The sequence below is a fragment of the Protopterus annectens genome, chromosome 6.part0 (assembly GCF_019279795.1).
Source record: "Protopterus annectens isolate FY-2018-M chromosome 6.part0, PAN1.0, whole genome shotgun sequence".
NCBI lineage: Eukaryota > Metazoa > Chordata > Ceratodontiformes > Protopteridae > Protopterus > Protopterus annectens.
In genome coordinates this window covers 944909995-944930343 of record NC_056737.1, presented here as the reverse complement: position 1 = coordinate 944930343, position 20349 = coordinate 944909995, and the positions used below count along the sequence as shown (strand labels likewise).

Here is a 20349-nt window from a genome sequence, read left to right as displayed (position 1 = left end):
TAGGGATCCAGGTGACTGGCCTCACCAAAATTATCTAAATTGGGCCCCAGAATTGCTAAGGCTGGCTCTGTGAACATGGTTAGTGTATATCCATTTTGCCAATCTGGTCTTTCTGCTTATCTACACATTCTTGGTCTTGCAGATTATTCTGTAGAGCAGTCTAACTGGCTACTTTATGCCATTCTGCAAATCTATGAACCTGAGTACTTGTTCTCCACAGAGCTCCTAAACTAATGACAGTGTGTATATGTGTGTGTGTGTGTGTGTGTGTGTGTGTGTGTGTGTGTGTGTGTGTGTGTGTGTGTGTGTGTGTGTGTATGCATGTGTTTGTAGATCTGTGTGTATGTGTGGTGTGTGTGTATGTGTGTGTATGGGTATGTGTGTTTTTGTGTGTGTTAATAAGTGTCTGCACATTTGTGAGAGTATTTGAGTCTAACTGGCTAACTTATGCCATTATGCAAATTTATGAACCTGATTACTTAGTCTCCACAGAGCTCCTAAAGTAACAACAGTGTGTGTGTGTGTGTGTGTGTGTGTGTGTGTGTGTGTGTGTGTGTGTGTGTGTGTGTGTGTGTGTGTGTGTGTGTGTGTGTGTGTGCATATGTGTGTATGTGTATCTGAGTGTGTGTATGGGTGTGTGTGCATGTATGTGTGCATGCATTTGTTTGTGCATATATGCATGCATGCATGTGTTTTTACATGCATGTTATGTGCATGTCTATGTGTGTGCATGTGTGTGTATGAGTGGGTGTGTGTGTGTGTGTGTGTGTGTGTGTGTGTGTGTGTGTGTGTGTGTGTGTGTGTGTGTGTGTGTGTGTGTATCTGAGCGTGTGTATGAGTGTTTGTGCATGTATGCGTGCATGCATTTGCTTGTGCATGTATGCGTGCATGCATGTGTTTTTGGATATACATGTATGTGCATGTCTGTGTGTGTAAATGTTTGTGTATGAGTGGGAGTGTTTGTGTGTGTGTGTGTGTGTGTGTGTGTGTGTGTGTGTGTGTGTGTGTGTGTGTGTGTGTGTGTGCGTGTGTGTGTTTGTGTGTGGGTGTGTGCGTGTTTTATATATTTCACATCTTTGAGGAAATCCTGTACTTTTTGTCAGCTAGGAAAGTTTTCATACTCCTTACTTTGTCACATGCACAGAAAAACAAGAACATTTGATCCAGCAAAACAGTACTTATTGCTAATTCATATTGCCTTCCTATCTTTTATAATATTATAATTTTATTTTTGAATATCACATAACTTTGCTTTGATTTGGATCACTTCATACAAGATGTCTCTTTTCCAGGCTTATCTACTTAATGCTCCCCTCCCCCAGTGATAGCTCATATTAGTTTTGGAACATTCTGTCCTCTCTTTGAAGTCTAGTACATCCAGTCTCCAATGCCCTAAATCATCATTACATTTTTTTTCAAAACTGCTGTACACTAACTTGTTAATCTCAACAGGCTGATAATATATCTGTATTTCCTTTCATTCTCATACCAGACAGAAGCACCATTCTTTTTAATGATATGATCAGTTACTACATTACTTGTACCTGGCATCATGCATCACAGTCACAGAGATTATGTATCCCATAACAGCAGGACTGATATATTGCACAGATATGAGAGATATTGATACAGTCCTATTACATACTGCACAGCCCTCAACAAATCATTTAGTTGGAGTAACATATCAAGAGCCAAGCTGCCAAGATTACACAAGTACATACATCAATTACAAGTTATGACTATTTTTGGCTTTCTTTAGTAAAACATGTAAATACATAAGGAGCATTATGTAATTGTTTAAAGATGGTGTATGACCTAACAGTGCCTGATTCATAGATCATTCAGTGGTGATAAATAAAAATAATGCCATTTATGTCAGTGATAGATTTTTTTAACCAAAATTGCTGTGGTTGGGGATTTTATTTTCCCTAACTTAACGTATTAGAATTAGATTGCTAGTCCCCTGCATATAAGGGTTTTGGGTTTAGAAGCCAATAAAGTTAATACTGTCTGTCTTATTTTGCTGACACAATGTGTCAGTGCTGTGAGTTGCAGTAAATCAGGGGTTAGGAAAATTTGTTTTGTTTAGAAAAATAATTTTTGAGTGTAGTTATACATTCATTTGATGATCTGTCAGTAAACAAACCTGTTCTGCATGCTATATGCACCTGGTACAGCTCTGTCAGTGTTACGTACATGTTAATAGTTTTAGCTGTCTCAGACTTAAATTAGGTCGGGTGCATCAACATTGAAGTGTAAGGAAGAAGCCAGAGAATTATACTTGAAGGCTAGGAGGGACTTGCTGTGAGCACTATCATGAAACCTGGACATTAAGGAAAATTAAAAGTGTTACAGATAGGTGCATACAGACAGGGCCTGTGAAGTACAGTACCATAGTGTTTAGTTCTGCTGCCTCATGACGTGACAGACTTTTGTTCCTTATCCTGGTTACTGTCTTTGCAGAGATTACTTGTCAGCATTTTTTCTTCAGATACTCCAGTGTATTCTCATAATCCAAAGCTATAGTAGCTGAATGACTACTCTAAAATCCATTGATAAAAAAACAAAAAAAAAGTTCTAAGCTTGTTTCCTGCCTTTCCTGTAACTAGTCTAGTCCAGATACAGATTTGCTGTATCCAGGACTATTTTGTAAGTTTCTGAGCCCCCCAGACCTTTTTGTATTGGAGGGAAGTCTTCCCACTTATCAGTGGGAGTGGTAAGCACTAGGTAGCTTATCCAATAAGGAGTGGTTTCTGGCCCAGAAATTGTAGTTTATTGGCTGTTTGGGCAGTTTTTCCATCCCTTTCAACTTTCTGGTTTAAAAGCCCAGGTTTGCGCTTGTTTAAGTTCTGCGGCTCCAGTTTTGGCATCCTGCAGGCTACAAGAGCAACAGGAAAGAGAAAGAGATCCTCTAAGTGCCTCCATTTTGATTTTATCATAATTTACTGCTCTCTGCACTTGTTTTTTGTCATGTTTAATTTATCTTCATTTATTTAAACTGTATTTGCCTTAATATAGCTACACAATCAAGTGTGCTAACTTGTACTGCATTTAAAGTGTTTTTGCTACTGTTTTAACTGCTTTTCTGCAAAAAAAAAAAAAAAAACAAAGTTCTAAGCTTGTTTCCTACCTTTCCTGTAAGCAGTCTAGTCCAGATACAGACTTGCTGTATCCAGGGCTGTTTTGTAAGTTTCTGAGCACCCCAGACATTTCTGTGATGGAGGGAAGCCTTCTAGGTTATCAGTGGGAGTGGTAAGCACTAGGTAGCCTATCTACCATAAGAGAAGTGGTTTCTGGCAAGTATCCCTGTCTCCTTCCTGTTGCTCTTGTAGTATGCAGAATGCCAAAACTGGATGCATGGAGCTTAAACAAGTGCAAACCCATGCAAACACGGGCTTTTAAACCAGAAAGTTGAAAGGGATGGAAAAACTGCCCAAACAGTCAATAAACTGCAAATTTTGCTAAGTGCCTCCATTTTGATTTTTTCATAATTTACTGCTTTCTGCACTTGTTTTTTGCTGTTTTTAATTTTTCTGCATTTATTTAAACTGCATTGCCTTAATATTGCTACACACTCAAGTGTGCTAGATTGTACTGCATTTAAAGTGTTTTTGCTACTATTTTAACTGCTTTTCTGCAAAAAAAAAAAAAAGTTCTAAGCTTATTTCCCACCTTTCCTGTAACTAGTCTAGTCCAGATGCATATTTGCTGTATCCAGGACTGTTTCCTAAGTTTCTGATCCCCACCAGACCTTTCTGTGTTGGAGGGAAACCTTCTAGCTTATCAGTGGGAGTGGTATGCACTAGGTAGCCTATCTACTCCAAGAGGAGTAGTTTCTTGTCCAGAAATTGTAGTTTATTGGCTGTTTGGGCAGTTTTTCCATCCCTTTCAACTTTCTGGTTTAAAAGTCTGTGTTTGAGCGGGTTTGTGGACTGAGCAGCAGCGCTCAGCTGAGGTAAACTATTACCGGTGCCAGAAATCCTGCTCTTCAATTTTTCCCTTAGAACGTACTTGTTCTTTTACGTCTTGCACTTCAATTAGTTTAATAGGCTATCACTTTGAGGCTTTTGTAGGATTTATTGTAGCACACTTAGGTGCTATCAGAACTTACTGTTCCTACACAGTAACAGCACCAGTACTTATTAGTTATGACCACCCCTCCTAGTATGATTGTAGGGCAATTTTCTGTGATTTCTCCTGTTAACTTGGTGCACTTGGGCATGCCCAGAGAGTGTGGAAACTGTCTTAATATACACAGACAACCCTCTCCTCTTACCTCCCAATACTCATACATGTGAGAGATGCACTTATATCACCAAAATGGAAGCAGTGCATGCTCCAACCAAGACCGGACTAGCTGGTGAAGAGGAGGAGGTCAACACCTGCAACTCACTACATAGAACACACACAACCCTTCAAAACACCAACCATCACACCCACACATAGAAACACAAACCATACATCCATCGTCGCAGAAGCTCTCAATAAAAATTTACTCAAACAACAGAGGCCCCTGAGACAGAAAAGCACTCAACCTCCACAACACAACACCAACCCCAGAACACATAGCTGACCACCACAATGTGCCTGTCAACCTAAGCCCTTAAGGCAAAACACTTTTCCCATTGGACTAATCATAGGAGACTCAATTGTGAGGCACACTGATGTCAACTCACTAGGTTGAACAAGGAGAAGGTGACACTCAGTTGTCTATCTGGTGGCAGGATCCACCACAGAACATATGCACTCAGGTCACTCCACAACAATTACAAATATGACTCAGTCATTGTCCACATGAGTGTGAATGACCTGAGACGTACCTCCCTGGACTACATGAAAAAAGATGTGATGGAACTCTCGGATTATGTGGCCCAGGCAGGTATGACCCTAGCCCTGAGCAGTATTCTACCATCAACCAGAATGATACCACAGTACGAGCAGAAAATGACTGACTTCAACAATTGGCTAAGTTTCTGGTGTCATTCTAAGGGGATCCAGTATCTATCTGCCTGGGGCGACATGATCGACAGACCTCGAAGCTTTGCCAGAGATGGCCTGCATCTGTCACCCCTGGGATTCTGGGTACTGGCTAAGGCTGTTGCCACCCATATAGTGCCTTTTTTAGGCAGTGTTCTAAAGACCAAAATTCCACCATAACAGCTACAAACAAATGCAATTCGAGAGTCATGCTGCTCAATGATAGAAGTCTAAATCTCAAGATACACTCGCTCGAAGCTCTCCTCAAAATGGAGAATGTCAACATCTGTGCTGTAATGAAGACCTAGTTTAAAGAGGCAGAAAGCACCCCTGCGCCCCCAGGCTACAACTCATTCCATACCTTTTGGCCCCAGAATATGTCCAGAAGCTCCAAAGGCAGTGGTGTTTCCATATTCTTAAAGGATACACACACCTCTAGACTGGTAGTCCAGCATAATGCCTCCGAGATACTTCGGGTACAACTAACACTGGGTAAGATGGTGATACAAGTCATAGCCTGTTACAGAACCCCAAACATGTCCCTAGACTCTCAATCCAAGTTCCTAAGCACCCTGGAATCTATCAAGGTCTAACCCAATACTCTCATACTGGGTGACTTCAACTACCCTTCCATCAACTGGGAAAGCTATTCAAGTACCAATGTACAGGCTCAATGCTTTCTGAAATTTATCAGTTCCAATGCCCTGGGCCAGTTCATTCTGACCCCCACTAGAGGAAGCAACATCTTCGACCTGGTTATCACCTATAGTCAATTCCTCCCTGGTTAAATCCAACCACAAACTGATCACCATGGAAATCTCCATCTCACCTACACCCCCCACTAAGGTGACCACCCTGAAAAACTTTTCTAAAGCTGACTTTGCATTCCTAAAAACAGAGGTGGCTACGTTCTTGGCACTCATGCCAATGGAAAATAGCTGCATTACTGCCAAATCATACACCAATGCACTGTACGAGCACGTACGCAAATGCATGGACCTTGCCATACCAAATAGAACTAAGACACTCTCCTCCAAAAAAGGAAGCTGATCTGGTGGTCCCCAGCCATCAATAAGCTCTACAACAGAAGGAATAAACTGTCACAGAAAAAAAGTCATAAGACTGGAAAACCTCCCTTATCAGTCTTGGCCAAAAGCTGAGATCCCCTTATCAAATCCTCTAAAGACAGCTATGAAGGCAGAATTGCAGCTGACAACAAAAACAACCACAAAGCCTTCTATAGCTATATCAAAAACCTCCAAGGCAATACCCGAATTTGCTCTGAGTTATTGCACAATGGCAACTCCTGTACTGAGCCAACAGATAGAGCCAAAATACTGGCTGACAGATTCAGTGCCAACTTTACCCCCCCCCCCAAGGGCCCTATCACAACACCAGAAGAAAGCCTGGTACCCACCATTTCTGTGGCACAGGAAAAAGCTGCATTGTCCAAAGTCAAGAATACAGCATCCATGGGCCTAATAATATCCCTGGCTGCGTCCTACATGAGCTACAAAATGAACTGACAGCACATCTGTGTGCCCTGTTAAGTCACAGCCTTACCTCAGGCGACATCCCTAAGGAAAGGCACACTGTTACAGTCATCCCACTCCAGAAAGGGGGAGGATCTACAGCCCATGGGAACTATCGCCCCATTAACCTGACGAGTCTTGTATGCAAAGCTATAGAGTGCATCATCATGGACCTGCTTAACAAAGATATAGGCAGAAGCTGTGCAGTTTATTCAAAACATAAAGATAAGAATGTCAGAAAAATAGAATAGCTGGGTATAGCAATTTATACTGTCTGCCATTCAAAGAGGAAGAGTCTATCATCTTCATGGTGAAATATGTGTATACATAATTTGTTGTGGACTGGTTTGTTCAGACAAATGTGGAGTTTATATAAAGTTAAACAGCATTATGTTTTAAAGCATATACATTTCCTTTTATTATAGATAATCCATAAAGCTGCTTTGTATGTGGATGAAAAGGTGACCGAGGCTGCTGCTGCCACAGGGAAGAAATTGTATTTCTCTCTGAACCCTTACCGATCATGACCAATGAGCCATTTCTTTTACTGATTTATGCAGAAAACACTGGAGCAATTTTATTTATGGGAAGGATGATAAATCCATTTGCAAAAAAAAAGTTAACTTAATATGTGATAAGGAGCAAAGTGACATTTTTCAGTGATAAATGTTCATGTGCAGGTGCAGCAAAACAGTGACATTAGCAGGGGCAACAAGTCAATGGTACATACATGTGGACATTAGCAGGGGCAACAAGTCAATGGTACATACATGTGGACATTAGCAGGGGCAACAAGTCAATGGTACATACATGTGGACATTAGCAGGGCAACAAGTCAATGGTACATACATGTGGACATTAGCAGGGGCAACAAGTCAATGGTACATACATGTGGACATTAGCAGGGGCAACAAGTCAATGGTACATACATGTGGACATTAGCAGGGGCAACAAGTCAATGGTACATACATGTGGACATTAGCAGGGGCAACAAGTCAATGGTACATACATGTGGACATTAGCAGGGGCAACAAGTCAATGGTACATACATGTGGACATTAGCAGGGGCAACAAGTCAATGGTACATACATGTGGACATTAGCAGGGGCAACAAGTCAATGGTACATACATGTGGACATTAGCAGGGGCAACAAGTCAATGGTACATACATGTGGACATTAGCAGGGGCAACAAGTCAATGGTACATACATGACATTAGCAGGGCAACAAGTCAATGGTACATACATGTGGACATTAGCAGGGGCAACAAGTCAATGGTACATACATGTGGACATTAGCAGGGGCAACAAGTCAATGGTACATACATGTGGACATTAGCAGGGCAACAAGTCAATGGTACATACATGTGGACATTAGCAGGGCAACAAGTCAATGGTACATACATGTGGACATTAGCAGGGCAACAAGTCAATGGTACATACATGTGGACATTAGCAGGGGCAACAAGTCAATGGTACATACATGTGGACATTAGCAGGGGCAACAAGTCAATGGTACATACATGTGGACATTAGCAGGGGCAACAAGTCAATGGTACATACATGTGGACATTAGCAGGGGCAACAAGTCAATGGTACATACATGTGGACATTAGCAGGGGCAACAAGTCAATGGTACATACATGTGGCTATAAAATGTAGGAATTACTTTGGTTTCCAGATGTACAACTCAGTGATTAAATAAATTAATAAACACTTCATAATGTCGATGTGCATCCTTTGTCAGCCAGAACTTGTTTAAATTCTGACACTTTTTTGAGTATCGTTGTATTTACATGCATCAGACCATATAAAAACTAGTAGCATTTATCTGAGCAAAAACTTAAATGTCTGCATAAGAAATTCTGCTTGTAAGCAAAGGCAACTGATCAAAATGGTATATTTCAGAAAATTAAGGCTCCCCCACATTAGGTATGAGAATCTCACTATATGACATATTGTTTTAGTAGAAAATCTAGTATAATGTATTTCAACAATGAGTCACTGACTCACAATGGAAAGAAAAACTCAGTATCACCTTCATACCATCCCATCTAATCAAATCACATCATTTTCTTTTTAAATGATTAAAATAGCATGTATCCTGAGATTCATTAGCAATGGTGTAGGCTTTGTGATAAGCCTACATGATTTAAGCATGTTAGTATGATGATTAGCAGTGCTAGTAAAACATGCGTGCTGGTCAGTGAACCTGCATATTTGCAAGCACTGTTTCATGGACAGCAATAGTGTCTGTGGCCATGTAAATTGCATGCATGTACAAGCACAGAATGCAAACAACATAGCTTGCCTATAGGTAAATCTAAGATATAAGAATGCACTGTAGCCTGGAAATACTAAGGGCAAGTACAGTGAAAGAATTCTGAAGGAGGGGAAGTGAAATGGAGGAATTGTACACAGATAACATTGGTTGTACTTCAGAAGTAAATAAGAGGAGAGGTGAAAAGGGCAACGCATCCAGCTGGATAAGAGGTGCAACACCCAGCAGGATAAAAGCACTCTCATCAAACTAAACAAATACCTCAGAGGAACAATAAAGTCCACCAAAGCCAAATTTGAGGTAAATTAGGCCTCCCAGGCCAAGGACATCCACAAGGCATTTTTAGCTATATCCACAACCTCAAAGGCAATACACAATTGTTTGCAGAGCTCATTGTAAATGAAGCTATCTATACTGAGCTAGAAGATATAAAAAAACTACTGGCTGATAAATTTTGCTCCAACTTTACCTCTCTCTCATTCTCAACCTTCCCTCAGGAAATACCATCAAATATATCTCCCCCTGCTATCACTAGGGAACAGGTCTTTAATGCTCTCTCAAAGGCCAAGAATACTGCATCAATGGGCTCAGACAATATCCCAGGAGGCCTTCTAAATAGTATGAAATATGACTTATTAGGGCCTCTGGAATTGCTATTTAACTATATCAACCAAACAGGCTTCATGACTCATGAATGAAGAACAGCAACAGTCATCCCTCTGCACAAAGGTGGGCCATCTGCAGACCCTGGAAACTACAGATCCATAAGTCTCACTAGTCTTATATGTAAAGCCATGGAAAGAATTATCTTGGGAATGATCAATAGTCATATAGTAAACTTCCAGACACAGGACCCAACCCAGTTTGGTTTTGTCAAGGGCAGATCATGTCTACTCAAACTGGTGGACTTCTTTGAGATGGTCACCAAAGCAATGGATGAGGGCAAAATGATTCACACTGTCTACCTTAACCTGGCCAAGGAGTCTGACACAGTACCCCACTCAGGCATTGTTGGCAAACTCAAGAGGTTAGGCACAAACTCGTATGTCACCCGATGGATAGTCACCTGGCTCACAGACAGGACCCAGGAAGTTAGAATCTACAAAGAGGTCAGTCACAAGAGGAGTCTCTGAGGGATCAGTCATTGGACTGTTCCTTTTTGGCATTTATTTCTCTGAAGTCAAGACCAATTTCAATGGTCTCTGGCTGATTAAATTTGCAGATGACTGCAAATTAGGAGCTGTTATTGGATCCCCCATTGACACAAATATTCTCCAGAAGAGGTTGATACAGACAAGCAACTCGTGTCAGAGCCATGGACTAAAACTAAATGCCAAGAAATACATAATATTGTCCTTCGGTAAGTCATACATCCCTGGTAATTATCATATTGACAACACACCCCTTAGAACTGACCCAGTAGTCAGGGACTTAGGGACACACATAGATAGTAATCTAGCCTTTGACCATCACATGTCTATAGCAGTGCTGAAATCATTCTATGTTGTGCAACTTATAAAGAAAAGTATGGCATCTAAGTACAAAGAAGTCATTGTTCCAGTGTATTCGGCATTCATCAGACCTATCATTGAGTACAATATCCCTTTGGTATGTACCTAACCAGGCATATCCAACAACTGGATTGTAAACAGAGGTTTCTCACTAAAAGAATACAGGGCTTAAGTAAAATGTCCTATGCAGACCACCTCAAGGCTCTATCTCTGTATTCTGTCTCCTACAGGCTTTTGATGGAAGATCTATGCTTGACATACAGGACATTGTCTGACCCCACTCTGATGGACCTCCTGCATATCCACAGAATAAACAGCACCAGAATTACCCATTCTAAGGACTTGAACCTTGCCTGTGATATAAATAGGCCATGCTGGAGAGATAGGTATGGATCCCAGAGATTACCCCATCTCTGGAACAGGGTCCCCATCCATGTAAAGCAGAGTTCCTCCCATACCCAATTCAAGTACAACTTAAACAACTGGATGTGGAACAGGAAATTCATCCCTGGTTTGGCACCTATGTCTCTAATGGACGCAGACAGTTTGTAAATGGTTCATTTCCCAGGCCTTAACTTGTAAATGTTTCATCTCCTAAGCCCCTGCCTATACTTATTAAGGGTATCAGAACTTGTCAGAGATTTGGGAGGCATGGTTAGGCTTATAAAGGCCCTTGTGGTTGTCAGCCTTGTGAACACCTCTGAACCTATGAACCTATGAAAATGTAGTTAGATACTGCGTGCAAAGATGATGAAGGGTCAAAGAAATCTCTGCAACATATAAATACTGCCATATTAATGTAATGATAATTATTCTCAATGACAATATTTAATTTATGCAGATAAAGTGAAACTGACATGCTAATAAAGGATGCAAGAGGGACATAGAGCTGCAGTGTAACAAAGGGGAGTTAATGTAATGTACATGTTAATAAAATCCTAAGTAGAGATAACAGTTAGCAAGGACACTAGATACATTATGGGATAAATGCACAGACTGCAGTTATTGTATATGAGATGTATATACAGAGAATGTATGCATGCAAGACAACACCACTGCTATTCTCCACCTCAGCATGTATACACAAGATCACATGGACCTAGCAGCTGTAATGCTATGTACATCAGAAATTGACATGTTTTTGCAAATAACTGTTATTAGCACCTATAGGAAAGGGGTTCATCACCTATAAACATGTAATAGACATGCATGTGTTGTGTAGTCATGTAAATGCTAAATGGTAATATGATAACACTCAACACAGATACGTGACAAAATGACAACAGAGATCCGATGACTTTTGATGATTTCAAGTTTTCCTTTGTTAAATGGCACACATCTCGTACATCACTATACTGGGCATGCTCACAAGGACTTACAGGGAACAGTAACATAACAGCAATTCAACAGCATTAGCACACATGAAAGTGTCATAACAGAAGTCCAGTCACACCTTTTTATGATCTAGCAGCATGCCATACAGTAAGAAATGTTTTATGGTAGCCTTCATCTGCCAATTAAGCTGTATAGTGTGAAGAAAAGAATTGCAGTAATAAAGAAATGTATTGATGAAGACATGCGATACAGAATATAATTGTCTCAGAAATAAGTAATGCCTGTGAGCAGTGAATGACATAATAAATATTCATACCTTGTCATTTTCTAATATATGCCAGGACAGATATCAGACAGCTGCATATCAATCATGGATGCCACAAAAATATGCATATTGGTTGGATCATTAAGAACATCCTTGAAGGGATTGCAGCACCTTCCTATCATAAGGTGTATGGATGCCCTACCTTGTAGAACAATGGCTGAAGATGATGGTTCTCTGACTGTGTCATAAGTATTTTCTGTGTGTAAGCCACTGCTGTATGATGGATTGATGTTATAAAATTCAAACCCTTCCCTATGATACTAGGCTCTCTACAGACTTCTACTTTTGACCATTTGTGCCACAATGGAGTCTGTCTCAAATAAATTAAATGAATGTGTGAAGTAAGAAAGTAGTTATGAATATAATTTGAACAATGGTTTAGTCAGAATGCTGAAAAGGAGCTATGTTGTGTGTTACTGTCCACACAACAATGAGCAGTACAATATCAATGCTTCTTTGCCAAGAAAGCTGTTTCCATCATGTCCATGTAGTACATGCACTGTGCCAGAACTGAACCACATTCCATCTGTGTATGTATGCTATGCAAGCCAGTACTGAAGGCATGTGCCACAGGAGCACTCACAGCATGACATGCCCCGAATAACTGGTTCACTGCCATGCAATCACCACATGTGATTATATATCATTGCCCAACATAAAAAATGGATAAGAATAACTAGAGTCAATGTTTGTTCTGTAACATCAGTACATTCATATAATGTTGCCCTTTTTTGGGAATTGAATGTAAGTCTACTGACTAATGACATGTGGATGAAACACAAGTACCACGGTGGAAGTCTTAACACAAGTGTGACACTCCACCTATGCTAAGTCATTACATCATATGATTGTGTCACAAAGAAAAGGGATGCAGGAAGCCTCTCCCACTAAGAATGTACACATTATAACTGTGGTGGATGCTATTTGTGTATTACGGTATAAGGCCACACAATGCTAATGTGGATTTTGAACATCTGACCATTTGATTCCAGAAAATACGATATGGTAGAGAATGAATGTGCCATGATAGAAACGTCACTAGAACTGTCAGATATGTCAGTATTTCAAGGCATTGCATCATGTTATTGCTGCAAAGGATATGTGTGCCTGTAAGTGCTGTAGTAAGGCAACAACATACAGAATATTGTCTCATTCCCTCCTGTCAGAGGAGAATGCTTACTACAAATGCTATGTAAGGAAAATGTAATCACACCACCATTACTCTGAATAAAAGCATTGCTATGTGAAAAATTATCATAGCTTTTTGTAAGAGGAATCAACATCTATACGTGTGCACAACAGATGTGTTTGACAACAGTGTTAGCAACATGTAAAGTCACAATAAGACTGACACAATATAGTCTGAGCAGTAATGGCTGGAGTTAAACTACCTATCTAAGACCACAAAGCTAGAGATTAGTGCCTGAATCACAAGTGCCATGTGACATATTGCTATACAACTGTGATGGTGCATAGTTGAATGGATGACCTTACCACTGTTTATTAGCTGGATGTTTATGCTAAAAGTGGTTAAAATGTCACAATAACACTGTGCAACTGTGCAGCTACACACAATATATATATTTCAAGAACAGTTTACACAGTATGAGAGTGCAAGATACACTCACAGCTAGACTCAAACCTCCTACCTAAGTAAGCACACAATTTACAAAGCACAGTATCAAAGATATGCACAACAGGAGAAGTCACACTACAGCTGTGAGATACTGCAGTTATTCAAGGATTATGTAATCACTGTATTGACGAAAATGTATTTTCTCCTGGGGATGCTAACATTTGTTAGTTTAACACTGTGCCACTGCAAATACATTTCATAAATGGAAGTGCACATAATGGTAGTTTTGAGGTAACCAACTGTATATGACAGTAATCGTAGTCACACTTTAATCGAGGATGGACTCAAAACATCTATCTATCTAGAATACACTATCCATAGAACACAGTATCAACAGCCAGTTCCATAGTAGATTCATAAGCACAAGTGAGGCATACAGCATCTATGAATGCATGACATCAGCAGTGTATTGCTAAGGAGATATGTGTGTTAAAATGACTTTTATAGTCACATGGGGTTGTAAACCAATCCTGAATCCATTTATAGTTCCACACAAATACTCTTAAAAGGTAATAATTGCTGTATTTGAACCTCCTACATATTTAATTAGATTTTATAGAGAACAGTGTAAGAAACACAAGTGTCACAGGAGCAGTCTGAATTTTAAAGAGTGAGAGTGCACTTTAGAAAGAATGACCTCATCAGTGTGTTGTAGAGAAGATGTGGTTATGAAAAGTGGGGTAAAGGGATGGGGTACTCATCTACTTATTTAAATGTTTCCCTATGTGGAAGTGGATTGATTTCAGCTGCTGTAGAAGTTATACCTTATCTACCTTACTCTACAGCCCCACAAAGACAAGTTCACTGCTTCGAGATTTGATAATTCTACCTCGCTTATTACATAATTTACAGGTCATTCCATTAAACACACACTCCACAGGAGAAGTACAGTAGAAGTCTGATTACAAGTGAGACATACATAATCTCTGAGGGAATGACATCACCACTTCATTGTAGAAACATTGCTATTGTTAAAAATGCACTGATGTTAGATTGCAGCTCTAGGTAAAACATGTCACTTAAGTAGAATGTTATACATTGTAAGTGTGAATGAAAGCATTCAAATGAATATGAGCACACATGGTAGTCACTGCTGTATTTGAACAACCTACCTAACTAGTTACATGTTCTAGAGATCTCTGTATGAACTGCAAGCATCACAGGAGAAGTCTAACTTCCAAAGTGTGAGAGTGCACTTTAGAATGAATGACCTCGTCAGTGTGTTGCAGAGAAGACACAGTTGTGAAAGATGGTATAAGAGGATGGTGGAGTCACCCAGCTGTTTAAAATATTTTTCCAGAGTAGAAATTGACTGAGCACAGCTGTGTTGGAGAACATGTTCACCTGACTCTATACACCCCTATCACAAGCACACATTTCCCATATTGAGCATTGAATTTCCTACATATCTAGTTAGCACAGTATTATTCGCAAGCACCACAGGACAAGTCTGACTCATAAGGGAACTGAGTACACTTTTGACAGGATGACTTCATAATTGTGTTGCAGAGAGGATTTTTCTGTTTAACGTGGGATAAAGGAGATCTGTGCAAAGTTAAATGTGTTTTCCTCAGGGAAAGTGGCCACAGCACCAAGTTTTAATTATTCATCACTCTACCCCCCCCGACTCACAATAGTTTCCAACAGGGAGCAACAGACCTCTCCTACCTACTTCGTTACACAATCCAGAGAGAAAAGTATTATTCTTAAGTGCCACAGGAGAAATGTGAATTTAATTATGTGAAAAAGCACAACTGTAATTGGTAAAAATCCACTGTTTGGAACAGATGGTGCTGTGCATCACAGGTTTTGTGGAAAATACATATGTGTACACAAGACAATGTGACAACACTGTGATTGTCCGATGTAATAACATAATAACATACTTCTCTACTAAGGTTTATATACCATCCTTCATGCAAACTGTTTCACAGTACTGAATGTCAAAGAAAACCACAGTTGTAAACCAGTGGATTATCAGTCAAGCTTTCCTGCCACTGCATTCCAGGCTGATCACACAATTGTCTTGTCTCATGCTTGCAAAATGTGCATTGACAAGACAAACAAACACTACCTACATAGGATAGTGCACTGAAGAATAATAGGGATGGATTACGTGTGAATAGATTACCCAACATTGTAACACAGTTGCAAGTGTAACATTAGAGAGAAGACATACATTAACTGACTAAATTAATTGAGTCAATATCCCTCTGAAGTCAAGGTACCTTGTTGTCGATAGTCAACATAGATATAGAAATGTGCAATCTAAACAAATAATTATTTGTTGTGAGTTTTTTGTAATCTCTGTCAGAAGAGCAGAATTGCCAAGCTTAGTTGCACTGCTGTCAAAGTATTAGTGCATATGTAATCATATCTTGAGGTGATGAACTCAGAATGGGAATTAGCAGTAGTCTATGGTGCTCTTTACTGACTTTTATGTGAAGAAGCATTATATGCATACAACCATATGTGAACCTGCTGGAATGCAAAATAGATGTATGTTATGGCCATGTTTAATGATTTACACATTTGTCATGACAGTTGCATTTAATCAATCCTTGTATGAATGCTGCAATTGCATTATGAAACACATAAACAGCTAAGAGTGTTATTGCTGGTAGAAACATGGCTTCTGAAAAAATTTCTGAATCAAACAGGTTTATTGAATGACATTTAAGTGGTGTCAAGAGGTGGAGAGTTGGTGACAGAAACACACAATACAGGCATAATAACATTAGTGCATGTTTCATTTCTGTACATATTTCTGTTGTGTTACTGAATTCTATATCAGCATAATTACTCAGGGAGGATTTGTACAAGACAAACTTCAAAAGAGGGAGCAGGCACATTAACGTAATAGCAGTATAATAATATAGTAGCAGGATAATGGAATGTTATGAAAAGGTGCCGCCAACATCTACAGCCACAGAAGTCATACAAAACATTCAAAAATATTTTTGCATTCATCCAGATTCGAACTTTGAGAGCCTTCCAAAAAACAGTAATACCTAAGTATTATCTAAACATACCATGTAAAAAGTCATACTTCACAAACTTCCCATGTGACAGCAGATTGCAAAAAATGAGAATTATGTATTCATCTTCATTACCCTCTTGAGAACTGTAAGGTGTACATTCAACTCTTCAACTCATTCAAAAGTTGATTAAATGGACTATGCATAGCTAAACAGAGTAGTGCAAAGGGCACCAGAATAATGTGCCTGAAGGCCAAAAGTCCTATGATTTTGCCATAAGCTGTGTACTTCCATTTAGCTTGAGTTGCAGTTGGCATTATCTCCAGACATTGTGTAAATGGAGATGTGGAAGATCATGACATAGAAGGGAGACGATAAATAGAGTGAGTGGGAGGCAGAGACAAAGAAGCTTATGAGAGAAGTAGGATAGTGATGGATCATAACAATATGTACCCAAAAGCTACACATAAAATAGCTAAAAACATTCAGTAACACTTAACTAATTTCTGGATTAGAACCTTTGAAAGTAGTCCAAATCTGTTTATACATATGACCATTATCTCATCACTCTGCAAAGAAATTACTACTTTGCACCATTTACATAACACAATTGAAAGACAGTACCAACTTACTAAAGCAGAAGGGGTGAGCAGCGAGTGATAGAGAGAGGCAGATGGGGATAGGAATAGCAACAATATTTTTGTGGGACATGTAGGACCATCTGCATGATATATAACTCTTACTCATTACCTCATTATTAAGCTGTCATGATCTGCGCTTCCTATAAGGAGGAGGAAGGGGTAGGAGAGTACAACCAACATTAAAATGTAAACAGGATAAGGTTGGCTTACTAAGTCTCTTGTTGGGACTACAGCGTTTTTGAAAATGATGTCTTGCTGTACCATTCAAATGATATCTTCATGAAATGTTGTAAATGGCAAGAAATACAAACATTTGCAGTTAACTTTTTGATAGGAATATGAAATTTCAAGAAATAATAAATTGACTTACAGCTGTAATTAAACCCATGACAGTATGCAAACACTTCAGTCTAAAGCAGGTGAAGTAAGTCAACATGCCACATAGGAAATTCTAGTTCATTACATATAGAGGCCTAGGAACTGTTACAGTAACTGCTTCAGAGTATTGCTTTAAGTCTGTCTTTATTCTATATTCCCATAGCCCAGCAGATTGAAACACATTAACACAAAAGTATCTAAACTACTGTGGCTGAAATTAAAATCTTTAGCTTATACCATAGAAAATCAAACAGTGTTCACCGAGCTATAGTAACGTCCACATAAATGCCAAGCACAAAAAGTGAAGGCTTTTCCATGGGCCATTTCTGGCCATGTGTGTGATTCTTTTTTTTTTTTTTAACTAGATTAGACGTGAAAAAGAGTAGCAGACAGTGGTGAAAATCTGGGAAAGCAAAGGGTAAGATACAGGAAAAAGAATACATAGCTATTCACTTCTTCATAATTTAAATGTGAACAGTTGTAGAAAGAGTTTCATGCCTTTAGAGAGTCACCATACCAGGGATGGGTGACAACAACAGAATAATGTTGTATAGCCAGTTGGATAAAATCAAGTGTGTCAATAAGACATGTTGGTGAAGTGGAGAACTTTGTATGGGGCACAGTTTTTCTGTGGGACAGGTGTCCATTTTCTATGCTATTCTATACAGAGGAATGTTGGGGAAAGGGCTTAGGAATGTCACGTTCAGTTTGGTATAGTAGGCTAGGAAGTAGTCACAGACATACAAGACATATAAGACAGACAGGGATGGTGATGGACAGGAAAGGTTAAGGGATACTATGATTAGCGATAGGTTGGGGATATTGAAGGTGCACCCATCTCCAGCTTGAGAACAGTGCGAATCTGGTCCTCATCCTTAAAACAGTCATCACTGTCTGTGTGAGTGCCAGATGTGAAATAAATTTTTCAATCTGATGCAGGACCTTTTTAATCCTGCTGATTCAAGCACTGAGGCTTCTCTCCATTATACCCTGCACCAGTCCTGTCAACTCCTGTTGGGTGACAAAATGGCCTCCGGCACTCATACTACTCCAGGAGGGTACCACTGTACCAGCAGCCAGGAAAGAGCTACCTGACACAGGTGGAGTAGGTAGGACAGGAGTTGTGGAGGCAATACTGACAGGTTGTGAACCCAAAGTGCTGGGTGTCTGTTCTGCCATATGCAGAGGTATGATGGGCCAAGTTGCAGCAGTTGGTGTACATCTCTGTAATACTGATCATTTTATTTTCAGCAGCAAGGTATGCAAACAGCAGAATGTTAAGAAATTCTAAAAAAAACAGGGAGGGGGTGGAGGGAAACAAAAATAGAGGGAATTCAATCCATGACATACAATATTATTTTATTTTTTCAATACAATTTTTTTCAGTACATAAAGATTTATGATAATTGACTACTCTACACTTTTACCACATCCAGATATGATAAGAGTATATTAATAAATCATAAAATAAACAAATCTCCCTGTTAGGACATAAGAACTATCTGCCTTTATTTCCCTGTGCTATATAGAATATATGCAGTCACATATAATAATTGCACACCATAGTTGAATTATTCCTGGCATTCATTACTGCTGAAATATTTTAGAAATAATATCTTGCAAAACAACGTAATTGCTGCTTCTGGGTTTTGAGCACAGCCAGTTAAACTGGTATTCTCACTATCTAATGAAAGCAGCAAGGGATATTGAAGAAGGCATGCATACATGACACTATGGCTGTAGTATGCCTGCTCAAGGTCCTATGGAGTGAGGGACGAAAATAGTTAACTGGTTTGCATGTGGACATGAGGCATACGTAACGCAAGGTAAGTTAGTCTCTCCTGGTGCACCTCACAGTTTGCTGCTATTTCCTCTGCAACTGCACAATGCAAATATATATATATATATATATATATATATATATATATATATATATATTGGTTGGCTAGATAATTAATGCTATATCATACACATGTTATAACTCAGTATACTTACACATTTAGGGGGCATTCATCCTCACATTATCTTAAGAGGTCTTTCTTGTGTTTTTTCAATTCACTGTACTGGTGATGACATTGTTCCTGAGTGTATGGAATACCATTTGCATTGGAGACAGCCTTGGTCAAGCTATTCCAAGCCTCAGCCTGAAACTGAGACCCAATATAATCCCCCTGCATCAGCCTACAACTGTAGTGCATCATGAAAATCCAGAACTCCTCAACCCCCCCGCCTTTTTGCTCTAAATTTAGCACCATTCTCTCCATCACCAGCCATAACTGTAGAAATTAAGCTAACAATATATGCCTGAATTGGCACCCAGTTCAGATCTCATGTGTAATAGGTTGACTACAAGGATGCAGAACCTTGCCAACTCCTATAAGGATATGGATTCCTTAGCATAAATATTTGCAGTGCTTACATCAAATAGCACCAAAGATGTGAAATATGGCAGTGAGATTTGCTATGTGTAATGCTCAAACTATTGACATATGAAGCACTGTTCAACAATGAAATGCTTAATGGCTTGGTCTGTAACTTTGGTGTTTTGAATGATAAGTAGAATGAATAATGACATATTTTGGTGTTGGGACTTACACACTGTTAAAATTGTGTTTTACAATCTGGGAATCAAACGCATGGGATAAGGAATGAAAAAATTGAAGCTTAGCGAATTAATTCTGATTGCCACAGGAGAACTTCCTGTTACGCATTGTAATTAGAGATATAATAATTTCAAATGAAAAGAGATATACTTC

At 39.4% G+C, this 20349-nt stretch overlaps 1 pseudogene; it reads left to right on the top strand.

Annotated features, from left to right (window-relative positions):
* LOC122803918 overlaps window positions 1-7137 on the top strand; it is a 146343-nt pseudogene extending 139206 nt beyond the window's left edge.
* Window positions 7138-20349: the final 13212 nt, after the last annotated feature.